The sequence below is a fragment of the Notamacropus eugenii genome, chromosome 1, assembly GCF_028372415.1.
Source record: "Notamacropus eugenii isolate mMacEug1 chromosome 1, mMacEug1.pri_v2, whole genome shotgun sequence".
In the NCBI taxonomy this organism is placed as follows: Eukaryota; Metazoa; Chordata; class Mammalia; order Diprotodontia; family Macropodidae; genus Notamacropus; species Notamacropus eugenii.
The window spans coordinates 724678027-724696795 of NC_092872.1; positions in this window are offsets into that span (position 1 = coordinate 724678027).

Sequence of the window (18769 nt, forward strand, 5' to 3'; positions counted from 1 at the left end):
AAGCTTCTGTGCTGATGCATGGGTTGTATGTGGTTGATGTATGGAAGGAAATGGAAGAAAGGAAGAAAAAGAAAGAAAGAAAGAAAGAAAGAAAGAAAGAAAGAAAGAAAGAAAGAAAGAAAGAAAGAAAGAAAGAAAGAAAGAAAGAAAGAAAGGAAGGAAGGAAGGAAGGAAGGAAGGAAGGAAGGAAGGAAGGAAGGAAGGAAGGAAGGAAGAAAGAAAGAAAGAAAGAAAGAAAGAAAGAAAGAAAGAAAGAAAGAAAGAAAGAAAGAAGGAAGGAAGGAAGGAAGGAAGGAAGGAAGGAAGAAGGGAAGGAAGGAAGGAAGGAAGGAAGGAAGGAAGGAAGGAAAGAAAGAAAGAAGAAAGAAGGAAGAAAAGAAAGAAAAAGAAAGAAAGGAAGGAAGAAAGAAAGGAGGAGAAAGGAAGGAGGGAGAAAGGAAGGAGGGAGAAAGGAAGGAAGGAAGGAAGGAAGGAAGGAAGGAAGGAAGGAAGGAAGGAAGAAAGAAAGAAAGAAAGAAAGAAAGAAAGGAAGGAAGGAAGGAAGGAAGGAAGGAAGGAAGAAGGGAAGGAAGGAAGGAAGGAAGGAAGGAAGGAAGGAAGGAAGGAAGGAAGGAAGGAAGGAAGGAAGGAAGGAAAGAAAGAAAGAAAGGAAGAAAGAAAGAAAGAAAAAGAAAGAAAGGAAGGAAGAAAGAAAGGAGGAGAAAGGAAGGAGGGAGAAAGGAAGGAGGGAGAAAGGAAGGAGGGAGAAAGGAAGGCAAGAAGGAGCAGCGAGAAAGAAAAGAAGAGAGGAAGAAAGGAAGAAGGAGGGAGTGAGAAAGGATGAAAGGGAGAGGGGGAAGGAGAGAGGAAAGAGGAAGAAAGAAAGGGAGGGAGGAGAGAGGAGAGAAGTGGGAAGGGAGGGAGGCAAGGAAGAAGGAAAGTTGGTTGTTTAGAAGATTGCCTATGAAGTTAGTTCTGGGTTAGAATTCTGCAATAAATAGAAATGGTTCTAGGAAGAAAAAAGAGAGTAAAAGATGTGCTAGGTTTCAGAATGTCAGAGAAATGAGTTTGGGTGTAAGCATTGGATATCCAAGGAAGAACAACATGCTGTGTGCATATGTGCTTACACGTAGCATCCTTTGAATGGCCCCGGGTACTCATAATAGTCTAAATATGTAAAGGATCTATTATTCTGTTAGTTTGGGCAGCTCCTGGTGTGAGAATCACCTGCATGAATGCCGAGTAGCTCACAGCCTGTCTATGCCATGAAACCATTCCTGATCACTCACCTCAACTATGAGCTCTATCTCCTTTGCCCAAAAACAAAACAAAATAAAATAAAAGCAACACCCTTCCTCCCAAAACCTTGTATGTGTCACATAGACTTATGCTTTCTCCCAATGGAAGGAGGCTTTCCCCATTGAAAGAGTAATAAAACTCCATAGCAGAAAGTTTCCACAGATACATAGGAGGACCTATGTAAGAAGATGCTGGTACACAGGTGTTAGTGTTAAATAATAAAGCCGAGAATCATCCAGACAAACAATCTATTTAGCAGTGCATGTGGTTCCAAAACAAACGGTTCAAGGCTCTCAGTAACCAAGAACCCAGAACTTTGATTTTTATCCAGTTAATATGCAGTTTGGAGGAATGAAAAGCAGGATGAGAGTTAAGATACCTCTTTTCTTATTGGAGGAGGGGATCAGGAGACAGAGGTGAGGGGTAAAGGGGAGGGCTGACTGGATGGGATTGAGATACGGTTAGGAGACACTGAGGAGAAAAGGGAAAAAGGGTTGTTTTGTAACATTGTTTAAGTTGAGTGACTCCTAGGAGGGGAGAGTAATCTTATGACCTCCAAACTCAGATAGATGAGTTTGAGACTTAACAAAATGGTAGATAAAAGCCAAGTGAAGTCATTAATGCTACTTCAGTATTACATTAATTAAGGCAACTACGTGTTGGGGGCTGAGGGCTTGCTTTGTCCATATTTTTATCCACAAATAACTAATAAAAGAGTACCTGCGCACAGGGAAGCAGCAACACATCCACCAACAAAGGAACCCAAAGTTGGAAAGACCCAGAAGGTAACCCCTCTCAGCTCAGCCTTGGGCTGACTGGTGTCTGCCAAGGGGCTTATCTAGGTCCAGGGAATTTCGATTTGCTCCAGGTAATTAATCTCTTCCTGTTTCAACTCTCTCCTATAAATCATCCTCCAATTGGCTAATAGATGGAATCACATAGTGACCAAAATGTTTTGAAATCTCTTGGGGGAAAAAATCTTCATTCTGCCATTTCTGTCCATTTCTCTCCCTAAATCAAGGGTTCTTAACCTTTTTTTTTTATTTATATGTCACGGTTCCTTTGGCATTCTGATAAAGCCTATAGATAACTTCTCAGAATAAGTTTTTTAAATGATAAAATAAAATATGTAAAATCAAAAAGAAACCAACAATATTGAAATACAGAAAATCAGATTTTTTAAAACTCTCCACAGGCCCCAAGTTAAGGCTCTAAGCTGGGAGCTGAGCAGACTGACCAATTTTCCCAACTTCTATATGCTGTAGAGTATCGTTTATACAACAAGGGTTGGTGGCCATTGATTTGTTTTATATAAAGAAGAATAAAGGGAATACTGATGCACGATTTTCTGTTTGTTGATGATTGTGCACTCAGTACAGCCAATGAAGCTGAGATGTAACAAAGTATGGATTGATTCTCTGCTACTTGTGCTGCTTTTGGCCCAACAATAAACATCAAGAAAGCACAGGTGCTCCACCAGCCACCACCACACTGTACACATATGGAACCATCAGTTACAGCAAACGGAGAGGTTTAAAATGCTGCGGTTAAATCCACTTACCTTGGTCGTGTGCTTTCCAGGGATGCACACCTTGATAATGAGGTTGATTCATGCATTGCCAGAAATGGCTCAGTGTTTCAGAAGCTCCAAAGGAAAGTGTGGGAGAGAAGAGGTTATCAGGCTGCCTACCAGACTAAAGGTCTACAGAGCCATTGTGCTGATCTCATTGTTGTGTGCCTATGCAACCTGGACAGTCTACCACCCTCATGCCAGAAAACTGAATCACTTCCATTTGAATTATCTTAGGAAGGTCCTGAAGATTACATGGCAGGATAAGGTACTAGACACTGAGGTCCTTGCTTGAGCTGAACTGCCAGCCATTCAAATTCTGCTTCAGAGAGCACAACTTCAATGGGCTGGCCACATTGTTCAAATGCCAAACATACATTTGCCTAAAAGACTTTTATGGAGAACTCACACAAAGCAAATGCTCCCCTGGAGGTCAGAAGAAGTGATACAAGGACACTCTCAAGGTCTCTCATAAGAACCCTGGAATTGATTGTGTACCATGGGAGACACTGGCACAGGATCACTCAGCATGGCATGTCTAGAATTGAAACAGCTCAAAGGAAACACAGAATGTGCAGATTTGGAGTATCCATCCCAAATGTTCACATCGACTATCTGTGCCCAATCTGTGGTAGAGCATTCCAAGCTCCTATTGGTCTGATCAGTCACAGTCCAACACAATGAAACTTGACTCTAACATAGTGATGTCATTTCGGTCCTCTTCAGGAAGGAAGGACAACAACCTAAAGAGGAGTAGACAATAAGACAACAGTGGAGAGAGCAAAAGGGTGAAAGGGTACAGTTTGTTGAGTAGAAGCATGCCACATACTATAAACATGTGACCTACAGGAGCAGGAAATGACTTATCTGTGTAGATTCTTTTCTTCATGTGGGAAGAAGGAAGAGATGGACCCTGGGGGAGCTATTCAGTTAGAAGAGAAGCATCCTTCCCAGACTCAGAGGCACTGCTAGGTGTTCTTGGGTTATCTCACCGGTCACTTTCCTTATCAGTGGAAAAAACAATCTCATAAGCCTCAGAGGGCTATAATTCAGTATAATTCTGAAGGGAAAATTTGGGAGGTCAAAACCAGTGGGCATCCCACATCTCCTTCACATGGTGCCAAGATGGAGAATGCCAGGCAAAATTCTAAGTCTGCCTCCTTACTGTCCTTTCTTATTTGCCTTTCTCCCAGAATTCTCTGCTATTTGCTTCAGTTCCCATTCCAAGGTGTCACTAGGTGATGGAGACTGGGTGGCATCTCCAAGAGTTCCAGATGCTTAGATGTGTGCATCTAGAGTGTAAGGCAGGGACAGTTTCCATATTATCTCTGTCTCCCTAGCACTGATCACAGTGCCTGGCTCATTAGCTGGTGCTTAATAAGTACTTTTGGAGTGATCGATCTTAAAGCTTCACTTGAGGCACATACAGTTCAAAAGACTTTCATATCTAGTAGGTATAAGAAGTACAGTTTGAACTGCTTATTCCCTACTAGGTGGATATAGTATTGGACCTGGAGTTAAGAAGACCTGAATTTGAATTGCTAGTTGCATGACCCTGGACAAGTCACTTAACCTCTTTTTGACTCAGTTTCTTCATCTGTAAAGAGGCAATAATAATAGCACCTACCTCCCAGGGTTGTTGTGAGGATCAGATGAGGCTACATAGTTATTACTGTTATCATTCTTGATACTAAACTCAGCACTCTATAACATTATACCAGGCTCTACTACTCCTCTCCTGATAGTTATACAACATTTTAGTATTTGCAAAGAATACATATGTATATATACACATATACTTACAAATGTGCACACATACACAAATGCAGAGAAGGTGGTGATCATACTTGAGATGCTGTCTTCTCCTTGAAGGGGCAGGTTCATCAGAAAACAGGATCCTTATAGTAGGAAAATTTCATTTAGATGTAAGGAAGAGTTTCCTGAGGAAAAAACTGAATAAGAAGGGTGTGAAATTTTGTCTTTGGAGTTATACTGTACTCATCTACAGAGTGAGCTCAATAGAACTCAAACACTGAAAATAACTTCTGATTTGCCCAACAATACTTTGGAAAGGGATCCCTGAACTTACTTTGCCAGGAGATCCTCCTGGATAGTGTATTCCTATTTACAAGGGGTCTCCCTACTCCCCATAACATGGATTAGGCTAGTTTTTCCCTGCAAAGGGACAGAGTTCTTCCCAGAATTTGAGTGACAGGGGGTCAAGACTCAAGCTGTGACTTTCTGGACTGTTTTCTGATAGCCTCTGGCCATATCGATATAGCTTCCTGTTCACCTAAAGATGATTATAAAGGTCTATCCATGTTGGGTCAGAGCTCTTCAGACTCAGAAGCTATCCAAGACTTCAGGATTCACCCCACCCTACCCTAATAACTAGATGTGTTTCCATTTGGTGGTGGGGTGGAGTATCCTTATTGAATATCCTTTCTATACTATAGCTAAGTAAACTTCCTTTTATTAACTGTGGAATCACCTACAAGAGCCTCAGTTTTTCCCAGCATCCAACTGGAAATAACAGACCTGAGTCAGGCCCACAACCAACACTATGGAACAGTATGAGTGAAACATTATCAGGTAAAGGAGAGTCTAGGTTCCTGTGGCTACATTCACTGGGCCAAGTTCTCAGGGAAGCCAGCTTCCCAAGTCAACCAAGTAATTCTGTCTTCCTTACATTTTCCTAGGCATTGTCTTATGTGGTTCAGGTTCAACATTGGAACAAAAAATGAAATATTTTCAGTTGATCTAGCAGTTATCAAAAGCTTTTCTTAGCCAAAGCAGGGAAAGGATAATCAGTGAGGATACAGAATGGATTCACTTGGGCATAGCTTGCATTGGTCATGCTGACCTGCTCATCAGAAGCCCTAGACACATGACTTCTCAGGCCCTGGCTTTTGTACCTAGGCCAACAGGAGGCTACATAAATGTTCCTAACTTTAGTCCTCCCAATCAGTTAGGTCTCAATAATGGTTTTAAGAGAAAACTAGCCTAGTCTGTATGGGGGAAGCTGCTATGGGATATTGCTCCTACAGCTTTGCTTTCTTGAGGGTAGAAAGCATTCCTCCCCCACCACACCCCCATCCCACCTCAGGAGAAGACAAATTAGCAAATCAATAATATGTTGATCAGGCTTCAGGTGAGCAGAGCTGGGCATGCTTCCAAAGGCAGCCTGCTTTCCTTCCAAGGTTCCCTGTCTCCTACACGACCACTGCCCACAATCAGGGTCCTGCCTTTGGGAGGAAATCCTGGGAGGAAATGTACAAGAATAAGGCCGGCACTCTCTTATTCATCATTTCCTATATCCCACCAAGAGTGTTCAGGTAGTTCACATATGAATAACAATGAACATTCACATTTTGATAGCAACTTAAAGTTTGTAAAGCATATATCCATGACTTCCATTGGTCCTTACAACAATCTGCTAGGATTATTACCATTTTACAGATAAAGAAGGTAGATGAGGCATGGTGTAATGGACAGTATTGAGGAAGACCCGGGTTCAAATTTTGTCTCTAACCTATGTTGGCTGCATGATCTTAGGCAAGTCACAGCCTCTCAGAATCTAGAAACCTAACACCGAAAATTGCAGAGAAGGTGGTGATCTGAATTGGCAGGGAACTATTCCTTGCCAGGTCTTTCTTATTCCAAAAGAAATCAGAGGTCAGTCCTAAAAAACCAAAGAGGTTGCTAAGCACAGGAGATGAGGTCTACCACCTCTCTGCCTTTTCACAGGCTGTTGCTCACACCTGGCATGTTTTCTCATTTCCTTGGCTTCCTTCAAGATTCTGTTCAATCCCACTATGGAAGAGGCCTTCCGTCTGAGAAGCCCTGTTTGCCTTCTGCAGATCCTGTACGTACGTAGCTCTTTGCTTATTTTCTCCACCATCAGAATGTAAGCATCTTGAGCTCAGGCACTGGATTTTTTTTTTCCTGTTTTTTTATTCCCCATTTAGCCTAGCACCTGGCATACAAAAAATGCTTAACAAATGCTTGCTTTTGATGATGAAGTAAGGCTCAGAGCTAAGTGTCTTGCCTAGAGTTAGATGGCTTATAAGCATCTGAGCTGAGATTCAGTAGATAAACAGGGCATGTATTAAACATCTACTATGTGCCAAGCATTGTGCCAAGGGCTGGGAATACAAATACAAGTTAAAGAAAAGACAGCCTCTACCCTAAAGTCGCTTACAGTCTAACAGAGGAAAATAGCAGGGGTTTTTTTGGGAGGGAGGCTTTGAAGGGAAAGGCATCCTTGGGGGCTTTGTGGAAAACTCCAGAGACTCAGGCCAGGAGTGGAACTGAATGAGAGGTGAGCTCATACTCACTCTATGGCTTAAATGGCAGTCCTGGGAATGAGGTTACCAATCAGAGTAAGGAACCCAGGGGTGGGAGGGGGGTGGGCAGGGGGAGGCAGGGTAAGAAGGCAGCTGGGAAAGAGGTAGGAAAGCCCAGAGAATAAAAAATGGAATGGGAAGAATTCTTGACTTATGACCCAACACTCAACACCCTCTGCCCCTGGAGCCTCCAATTAGGCCTGGCCCCCTCGATGCAGGGCAACCCTGATGCCCGCCCTGCACATGCCTGTAGCACAAGACAGTAGCTGCCTGCCAAAGTTGAGCATCGGAGAACCCAGGTAATAATTAAGCCAGGATAAATAGCCATTATGATGAAGGTCTGACAACTCACAGAGACCACAGTCTGCTCCGCAGCACCTGCTTATTTCCCATTGATCCCCTCTGGGATATGGCCTTGCTGTCTTTCTGTAGCTTCCCAAATAATAGCCTGGCAAAGCCCTGTGCTAAGAGGTGGCCTCTGAAGACAATCCTCTTGGGTCTTCCTGTCTTTTTCATCTGTAAGACCTGCTAGGGAAGCTTTAATTACTGGTCTGAGATTTCCCTGCTCCAGCGCCTTCACAGACAATGGGATGGATCAACAGATGCTTTTCTGAAATCAGATTAAAAAAAGGTTTTAAGATCAGGAGGATCCAGGTCTCAATTTGGTTTAAAATGATAGGGGAAGCTGTTGGCAGGCCTTGGACATGGCTACTAGGAGGAGGGGACCATTTGATTTCTCAGGTATGCTCAAATTCTGTGACTGTGAGTAGGGATAGAGGTATGAGTGAATGTTCAATCCTTCATTCAACAAACAGTTATTAAAAGTGCCTGCCACATGTGCCAAGCATTCTTCTAGCTCTGAAAAGACAAAGACCAAAATGAAACAGTTCCTGTCTTCAAGCAGCTTCCATTCTGTTGGGGGTGGGGAAAGGAAATAGCCTGTAAATGTAATTGATCTCCATCCATTTCTCTCTTGACTACTCAAATCATTGTTATTTTCCCACTGAGTTGGAGGAAAATGATGATAATAATTTATATAACACTTTAGAATTTGCAGAGCACTTGAAATGCATTATCTCCTTTTATTCTCACAACAGCTTGTGAGGTAGGTCCTATTATTATCCCCATTTTACTGGTGTATGATTGTGATGAAATACTATTTTTAATTTTTTTCCTCATTACTAAATTGGGTGCCCTTTTAAAGGTCTTTCCTGGGTATGTGTGGGAGCTGGGCTCCTCTGCAGTCATCTGAACTATAAATTCATATAAACATTCATTAGGTGACTGTTATGAGTCAGGCACTCTACTAAATATTGGGGTACAAAAAACAAAATGAAACGATTCCTGCTCTCTCTCTACTTAGAGACTGCTGGGATAGTGTTTCTATCTTCAGAGCCTGGAACCAAGTGGCAGGAGACCTGGGTCAATCCAGTAGCCATAGTAACTAGTCAGGATAGTCAACAAGCATGTTAGACTGGGTGGAGAGCTAGAGCTCCGATCCCAAATCTCAGCAACTGGTGAGAAGGCTGGGGAGACCATTCTAATCCCCTAGTACACCTTCGTATGATTTCCCAGTTTTCCAGAATTTATAGTTTCTGACCACAAGAGGAGTCCCCAATGTGTGTCCTCTTCTATGACCTATGGAAACAGGTGGTGGAAGCACCCCTAAAGAAGTGGGAGGGTAGGATGATAGGACTGTAGAATCATAGATTTAGAACTTGAAGGGATTGAAGAGGGGACTAATTAATTCCACACCCATGTTTTTAGATGAAGAAACTGAAACCCAGACTTACACAGGTAGTAAGTGCCAGAGCTAGGATTTGAACCCAAGACCAGGCCTCAATCCAGAATAATCAGAAGGACGAGATCATTTGGAGATAATTGGGCAAAACATTCCAAAAGGGTGAAACACTTGGCATGAACTTTTGGTGGGGCAATTGTACTTTACCATGTTTAATTAACCTAGTAACCACAGAAAAATGGATTTCCTATGAATTAATAATATAGAGGGCAGACAAGGATAGGGTTACCATTGGGCTGGTGTCTTGAGTAGTGTGCTGCCTGGTGGGCAAAATTACAAACAACATTCCCTTGCTGGTTAAACATAAAAGTGACACTTTGTCTTTCTGCAGGATTGCAGATGTATGATGCATGCCAGGTGTAGGTTGCTATTTTTTTTAAAATTTAGTTTTTATTTTTTCTAATTATATGTAAACAAAAATCTTTAATATTTAAAAAAAATTGAGTTTCAAATTTCTCTCCTTTCTTCCTTTCCTTCCTCACCTTGAGAAGACAATTTGATACATATTATATATGTGCAGTCATACAAAATATCTCCATATAAACCAGGTTGCAAAAGAAAATGCAGAACAAAAAGACCCAAGAGGAATAAAAAAAATTTTTTTAAACAGCATGATTCAATCTGCATTAAGACTCCATCAGTTCTTTCTCTGGATGTGGATAGCATTTTTTTCATCATGTGTCCTTTGGAATTGTCTTGGATCATTGTATTGCTGAGAAGTCGTTGACAGTTGATCATTGTAGACTATTGTTGTTACTGTATACAATGTTCTCCTGGTTCTTCTCCCTTCACTTTGCATCAATTCATGTAAGTCTTCCTAGGATTTTCTGAAACTAACCTGCTCATCATTTCTTATAGCACAATAGTATTCCTTCACAATCATATACCACAACTTGTTCAGTCATTCTCCAGTTGATGGACATCCTCTTGATTTCTAGTTCTTTGCCATCACACAAAGAGTTCCTAGAAATATTTTTGTACAAATGGGTTCTTCTTTCTTTCTTTCTTTTTTTAAAATTTCTTTGGGAGACAGACCTAGAAGTGGTATTGCTATGTCATAGGGTATGCAATTTTATATCTCTATGGGCATAGTTCCAAATTGTTCTTCAGAATGGTTGGGTCAGTTCACAACTCCACCAACAATTCAGTTTTTTGCTGTTGTTGTTGAGTCTTTCAGTTGTGTCCAAATCTTTTGTCACCTCATTTGAGGACTTTTTTGGTCAAGATACTGGAGTGGTTAGCCATTTTCTTCTCCAGCTCATTTTGCAAATGAGGTAAATGAGGCAAACAGGGTTAAGTGACTTGCCCAGGGTCACACACCCAGAAATTGTCTGCGGCTGGATTTGAATTCAGGTCTTACTGACTCCAGGCCTAGTGCTGTATCCATTGCACCACCTAGCTGTATTCCTGTAGCAGTGTCCCTACTTTCCCACATTCTTGCCAACACTTGTCATTTTCCTTTTCTGTTATCTTAGCCAGTCTGATAGGTATAAAGTGGTACCTCAGAGTTGGTTTAATTTACATTTTTCTAACATAGCAATTCAGATCATTTTTCGTGCAACTATTGATAACTTGGCTTTCTTCTTGTGAAAACTGCTTATTCATATGTTTTGACCATTTATCAATTGCGAAAAGACATAGTCTTATGAATTTGACTCAGTTCTCTATATGTTTGAGAATGAAGCCCTTATCAGACAAATTTCTCATAAAAAATTTTACCCCAGTTTCCTGCTTTCCCTTTAATCTTGGTTGCACCCTTTTTTATTTGATGCAATCAATATTATCTATTTTATATCCTGTAATGCTCTCTATCTCTTGTTTGGTCACAAATTCTTCCCTTACCTATAAATCTGACAGGTAAAATATTTCATGCTCCTCTAATTTGCTTATGATGTTACCCTTTATATCTAAATGATGTTGTGGCCTGCTGTTATTAATGTAGCATCCCAACTGACACCTGGAATTCCCACCTGCAGCCTGCATCACTGTATCACATAAACATGTAATTAAATAAAAATAGACAAAATAAGTGGAAAGTAATTGGTCTGGGGTTGGGGAACACTGGCAACTAAGTGGTTCCAGAAGGGCTTACTATAATAGATGACATTTGATTTGAGTATTGAAGGAAGTCAGAGATTCTAAGGGGAAATCAAGGAGGAAGAAGAGTGTTCCAGGCCCTGGGGACTGACCACCTGAATAATGTAATAGTCAAATGCTGAACTTCGACTCAGGAAGACATGAGTGCGAATCCTTCCTCCAGCACTAATTGTGTAGGTCAAGTTTTCTTATCTCTAAATAATAATTGTAAAAAAAATAATAATTGTAGCACTTACTGAACAGGGTTGTTTTGTAGGTGAGATAACACGTAGAAAGTCCTATAGAAATTCAAGCTAGTATTTGTGAGTCATCTGGAGACTGGCAGATAAGACTGGAACATTGGCAGTCTAGGGTACCTACTAATGTGGCATCCTTGTCTGCACCCTATGTCTTTTGTGCTAAGCACGCTGGGGATCCAAAGAAAGGCTCAAAACCCACAGTTCCTTCCCTTAAGGAGCACTGGGTCTGATAGGGGAGATGACATGCAGACAGTCATGTACAAAAGAAGACAGGATACATTGGAGATTCTCTCAGAGGGATCAGAATAGCTTGTCAATAAAATGCTTATTGACTTGACTGACCAATTACATAGATGAAACCACAGGTCAGGCCAACATGAACATGAAAAGAAGAACAAATAAATGTGATGGTTTGTTAAATTGAATTGGTACACAAGATTCCCTCTTGAGAAGTTTTGGAAACAGGAATAGATTTAGAGTTGAGAATTCTGGGTTCAAATCCTGGAGCACAGGGCCTGGAGTCAGGAGGACCTGAGTTCAAACCAGATATTTACCAGTTATGTAACCCTGGGCAAGTCACTTAACCTCTGTTTGCCTTAATTTCCTTGGAACAAACTGTCAACTCCTCTGAGCCTCAGTTTCCTTCTCAGTAAAAGAGTTACACTTAATGACCTCTAAAGTCCCTTTTGATTCTAAAGCTAAAGATCTTATCTACCCATTCCCCAAGCTTCAGGAATTTCTCAGTTGAAATGCAAATATTCCTGGGATGGAGATAGCCTGTAGCTCTTTTTTTTTTTTTAAACCATACCTGTGGCTGCTTTAGTGAGGAACCTCCACTACAAATTCAAGACCTTGCCTGGAATTTATGGGTTTAGAAAAGAGCTGGGGTATAGAGAAGTTAAAGGACTTGCCCAAGGTCATACAGTCTAGCACAGGTGTGTGTGTGTGTGTGTGTGTGTGTGTGTGTGTGTGTGTGTGTGTGTGTGTGTGTGTGTGTGTGTATGGGAGAGAGAGAGAGACAGAGAGATGAGAAGAGATTTGGACCCTTCAGCTCTGGCCACAAATTGGTCAGATTGCTTTCCTGCCTAATCATGATCAATTAGAAAGATGCTAAAAGTCCAGTGAGGCTGGGAGTGGGAGAACCTGGGCATCTAAGAAAAGGTAGTAAGCAATGGGTACCTAGCAGGAGGTTGCCCCCAAAAAGAGAAGAGATGAGAAGAGAGCTTCAAGAGAGGGGAAGGCGAGAGGAGGCCACCAGAAACAGTGGCAGGATTTCACCTGGGGCTGCCCCAGCACAAAGGAGCGCTGGGCTCCTTATCTTGCATACCTCCCCACTCTGGGCTCCCCACCCTGGACTGTCAGGCTACTGTCCTTACCATTCACCCCCTCCTGGAATATCCTTTCCTTTCTCCTAATAAAAGTTGTGCCCAGTCCTCTAAGCCTTGTTCAAGGTCAATTTCCTCTGGAAATTCTTAAAAGTGAAAGGGACCTCAGGCATGACCAAGTCCAACCCCTCCATTTTACAGGTGAGGGAATGGAGGCACAGAGAGTTAAGGTGACCACGGTCACCAGTCTGGGAGATATCTAAAGTGGGATTTGAACCTAGGTCCTCCCAACTCCAAGTCTAGTTCTCTCTTCACTATACCCGTGTTGTCAAACTCATACAGAATCAGATTTGGATCATATAGCAATGTAGAAAACTGCAAATTACCATTATTTGTGTTATTGTTTTATATACATATCTTGTTATTAAATGTTTCCCAATTACATTTTAATCTGGTCAGCCACCAATGGGTGTCCTATGCAACACTGCCATAGAGCCTGGCATCCTTTGATGTGACCATTTTCAGTGATGACTTTCATCCTTTCTGATCCCTCCTTCTGAATTCTAATGTCAGTTTTTTGGTGGACCACATAGCTTACATGCTAGCTCCCCTTATTGACGAATTGATCTAGGTATGTTTGTTGTCCTTACAATCATATTATCTTATAAAATGAGATGCTTGTAAAGTGCTTTGCAAACCATCACTATCATCACCATCACCAAATTCCTTGAGGCAAGGACAGTAACGAATACATTTGTCTTTGCTGAGTACCTTCTGCAGAGATTTGGGGTGGTGGGTATTCCATAAATGTGCTGGTTGATTCACAATACCCTTTGCCCCTTCACTTCTCAACATCTGGCTACCTTCTATCATGATTGGATTCCTTGATACGGAGTTCTCTAGGAGAACCGATCTGTGGCCCAAACTCCCCATTCTGAACCATCTGCCTGCAGTTCTAAGGGCTGTCAAGTTCTATCTCGGACAGAGGAGTACCTTCAGTTAACGTCAGTGGGAATGACTGAACCTCACTTTCTTCCTTTGTAAAAAGAGGGGAGTCAGACTCTATAATCTTCAAGTTCCCTTCTTTTCTAGTATCCTGTGTTCCTACGCTTCCATGCATGAAAGTTTGTTCCAGCCAATAGGCTAAGTTCCTACTGAATCCCAGCCTCTCAGAAGCCATCACATCCATTCAATAAAGAAGTCCACTTTACAACCTTCCAGACAACTGGACAGCCAGCTTCTGTTTCTATACATCCATTCCTGGATAATTCGGGATTTCCCAAGGCAGATTATTCTACTTTGGGAGGGCTCTAATTGCTAGCTTGGGTTTGTCTACACTGAGACTAGCTCTACAGAGAGAACACTGAATTTGTTGTTTCCAAAGGTTTGGGTTTGTATCCCGACTTGGATACTTCCTAGTTGTGTGGCCTTGAGCAAATTACTCACCCTCTCGGACCACTACAATGGGTATAATAACACCTCCTTCACCAGGCTGACCAAAGGAAAGTGCTTTGTAAACTTGAAAGCTCTACGTAAATGTATGTGTTTGCTGTTGTGGTGGTGGTGGTGATGATGATTCGACGACTTGCTCACAATGCCGTCTTCTGAAACCCACTGGAAAGAAGAAAGGGAGGAAAGAAAGAAGAGAGGAAAAGGAGGGAGAGAAAGAAGGAAAATAGGGAGGGAAGTAGGAAGGGAGGAAAAAGGAAGGAAGGAAGGAGGAAAGAAGCAAAGGAGGGAGGGAGGAAAAAAGGAAGGATTTATTATCTGTTATCTCCACTTTACAGATGTGGAAACTGAGGCAGATAGTGGCCAGGGTGACATAGCTAGTACGTCTGAGGCTGGCTTTGAATTCGAGTTTTCTTGACTTGGGAAGATCCTGCTGGGATCTTTCTGGATCCTAATTAGCCACACCTTCCAACTTTGATTGAACTGGAAATTTGGTAAACCTTATCTATGCCTTTATCCCAGTCTAATAGATTCCATTACTTAGGGAATTAGGCTTGTCTTCACAAAAGTTGCGATTTTACAATTAAGGCCTTGCAGGTTTAGGTTTGCAAGCTCAGGTCTCAAGCTCTGGGGTTGAGACTGATGTCAGGGTATGTCACTATCAGGTCAAAACCTAGAATTTAGTCCAAACCCTGGTTTTATGTGGTCCATACACATAACAAGGTTTTTACTTAAAACCCGGAAGCATATGATGAGTTGTTTACTTATTATATTTTAATATAATACATAGAAATAGAAGTAATAATAACTAGCATTTATAGTGTTTTAAGCTTTGCAAAATGCTTTACATGTTATCTCATTTAAATCTCACAATAACCCTGGGAGGGAAGTGGTATTATTACACCCATTTTACAGATGAGCAAATGGAGACATCAAGAGATTAAATGACTTTCCCAGGGTCACACAGCTCTAAGTATAGGAGGTGAGATTCAAAATCTTCCAAAAAAAATTCAAAAATCAAAATTCAAAATCTTGATTCCAACTACACCTCCTAGTAGTGTTAGAGAAATACTATGGTAAAAAGATATGTTTACAAGGAGAGACTAAAACAAAAAAACAATAAGAGACATTTAGACACCTTTCTTACAGTCCTAAATTTAGAGACTGAAGACTTGGAGGTCATTGGGTCCAACACCTTCGATTTTGTTTTTCTTTTTTTAAAAAAATATATTTTATTTTATTAAATATTTCCCAACTACATATAAATTTTAACACTTTTTTAAAATGCTGAGTTCCAAATTTTCTCCTTCCTTTCCACCCCTCCCTCACCCAAAGCAATATGATATCAGTTATGTATGTGAAGTTGTGCAAAACTTATTTCCATATTACAAAAGAAAACGCACACACAAACCCAAGGAAAATAAAGAAACTAAAAAGAGCATGGTCCAATCTGCATTCAGCACTCTCTCTAGAGGTGGAGCATTGTTCATCATGGGTCCTTTGGGACAGTTTTGGGTCTTTGTCTTAATCAGAGTAGCCAAGTCTTTCACAGTTGATTGTTCTCACATCACTATCTCTGCAACACGTTCAATTTTGTAAATCAGAAAATGGGATCCAGAAAGGTTGTCTCCCCTGGGCAATGCCACCTGGCCTTCATGTCTCGGAAAGTCCCATTCTCCTCACTAAACTTAAGAAGGGAGGTGGTGTGAAAGAGCCAATGGAGTTATCTTTGGAATTAGTAATTTGTGGGTTCAAGTTTGGCCTTTGTCAGATACTACGTTTGTGACCATGGGCAAATCAGCTAATGTCTCATTGCCTCCTTCATGAACTCTCTAAGAGGATGTTCATTCCTGCCTCCTGTTTCTTCTCTCTCCAGTTTATCCTTCACATAACTTGTCAAAGAGAAAGTCCTAAGGCAAAGATTCGACCTTATCACTTCTACTCCCTTGTCGCAGCTCCCTTTGGCCTCTAGGACAAACCACTGGACTTCAGTCTACACTCCTCTACTTACTCTCTTTCACAAACCCTGTGGCCCAGGAAAACTGGCCTTGCATCGTTCACTGGCAATGTTTCATCTCCATTTTTAGTCCCCATGCTTTCTCCCCTCTGTTTCTTAGAATCCCTTGATTTTTTTTAGAGCTCAGCTCTTGAGCCACCTTCCTGATCGTCATCAAATACTAGTAACCAATGTCTCTCCCTACCCCCACATAAGAAATGAACTGGTTTATTTGGTATGTATTTTTCATTTACTTGTAAGTGTACAAGTTTCTCTGTTACGATGGAAGTTCTTTGAAGACAGGGGCTTTGCTTTTTGTCCTTGTTCCCTCAGTGCCTAAAATAGTGCCTGGTATGTGATAAGAATGGGAACTGGATCTCTAATTTCATCAGTATGGAGAATTTTCATGAAAACCATTCTCTACCAGAGGGTCTCCACATGGAGTCCACAGAGGTCTATAGATAGATTTTAGGGGGTATGGGGACCTAGATGGAAAAAATATTGCATCTTTATTTTTGTTAACTTCTGAGATTTAGAATATGTGTCAAGTTCTGGGGAACAGTAAAAAAAAAAAAAGGCAAAAAATAGTCCCTTCTCTTAAGGAGCTCACAGAATCATTATTCTGAGAAAGGGGTTCATGTGTGTGGCACAGTGGATAGAGAGCTGGAGTCAGGAAGATCCAAGTTCAAATCTCATCACAGACTCTTACTAAGTGTGTGACCCTGGATAAGTCACTTAACCTCTGTCTGCTTCAATTTCCTCATCTGTAAAAGAGGGATAATAATAGCACCTAACTCACCAGATCAAATCAGATAAGATCACTTTGCAAACCTTAAAGTGCTATATACATTCACACTACGTATATGTGTGTAAATATATACATATGTATGTGTACATATGTAAATGCACATAGAATATATAGTATGCATGTGCATATATACATATATTCATGTGTGTACATACATACATACATGTATGTGTATGTATATATATATGTATACAGAGAGAGAGAGTACACACACATGCAAAAAAACCTAGGTGAGATGTTCATTTGAATATGATCATCACCCTAGCAAAAGGTGGTCTACCTCTGAAACAAAGCTTGCAGTTGGAAAAACCTGAATTTCACCAGAATTGTCTTCTGAAAGGCCCAGTCCTCTTTTTTTAGAAGAAAACACCCCTCTTCCCGACTTTTCTGTTACTGTTGAAGACACTACTATCTTGCTTCAAAACTCAGGCATATTTAAAACTCCATACTAAAGCTCCAAATCCATGTGCCAACCTCCTTGCTTGGGGTCACTCCACATATCTAATCCATCTCCAAATCTCATGGTATCTTCACCTTCCCTTCTTCCATTCACATCATCTGTAATTCTAGCTCAGTCCCTGTCCTCCTTCCCCCAATTATTGCAAGACTCTCCTAAGGGTTGCCAGTGCCTCATTCCAAGCTATCCTCTGCCCTGCCACGTGGTGATTTTTTAAAAGGTAAGTCTGATAATGTCATCCCCCTGTCCCTTAAGCCCCAGTGGCTTCCTATTACCTCAAATAGAAGCTTTCCTCTAGGGAACTCCAAGATCCATCAATACTGGCCTTACTTGTATTTCCTTGAATACAACAAGCCATTCCTCTCTCCATTACACCTTTCTTAGTACTTGTCTTCTATGCCTGAAATACTCTTCCTCCTGAGTACATATTTAAATATATGCAGAATACATTTTTTAAAGATAGTAAATACACAGTAATTACCTCCAAGTTAGTTTGGGAGGGAAGGCACTTAGCAGATGGGGGAGGGGGTGATTAGTCAAGTCCCTGGAGAACACACTGGGGCATCATCCCCACCTCCAGTCCAGTGGCAATGGCTGACTGGAAAGAATACAAACTCTTCCCTGTTGCAGTAATGCGTGAGGACCCTGGGCTGTTTCTTGTCCAGGGATGGTGAGGCTGTCATGAACACACAGCAGTGCTCCTTGCTGTCCTTTCTTCCAATTATCAAATTATCCCATGGACAAAAGGTATTTGGGCCTTGGGAGCCCCTCTCAGTTTGTGGTAGGACTAATTCATTAGCAGGGCTCACAGAGGAATGTGACCAACATTCCCTCTAATTGGACTTGACTGCTCAAGAATGACTCCGGCCCCAGTCCAGATCACACTGTCACTTATGGGGCATAATAAACAGCTACTCCTGGCCCCTGGGTCTACTGGAAAACAGTCCCCAGTAATGAACTTGGAAGGCTCATTGTTGTCTGGAAAGGGCAAAGAAAAAAAGGAAAAGAAAAAGAAAAAAGAAAAGGAAAAAAGAAAAAATAATCGCACAGTTCAGCTATTGTCACAGGGTTCAACTATGGGTTCCTTCTGGTCTCACAATAAAAGGAAGAAAGGCCAAGGTGGTGTGGAAGGCGAAGGGGGTGGAGGTGATTTGGAAGAGAGGAGGACCACACTGGAGGATAAGTCTGGCAGTCTCTGAAACAGACGCTTGCCACACATTGTCACAGGGGGCAGTGACAATGACCAGCAGGGCAAGGTTCACCTTGTGCCTCTGATTTCCTGAAAAGAGTCCTCCTGCCCATTGAACCACCCATCCTGAGATATGGTCAAATCCTAGAACTTTGGAGCTGAAAGAAAACTTAAGGATCATTTAGGTTAATGATCCCCATCCTCATAATTTTAC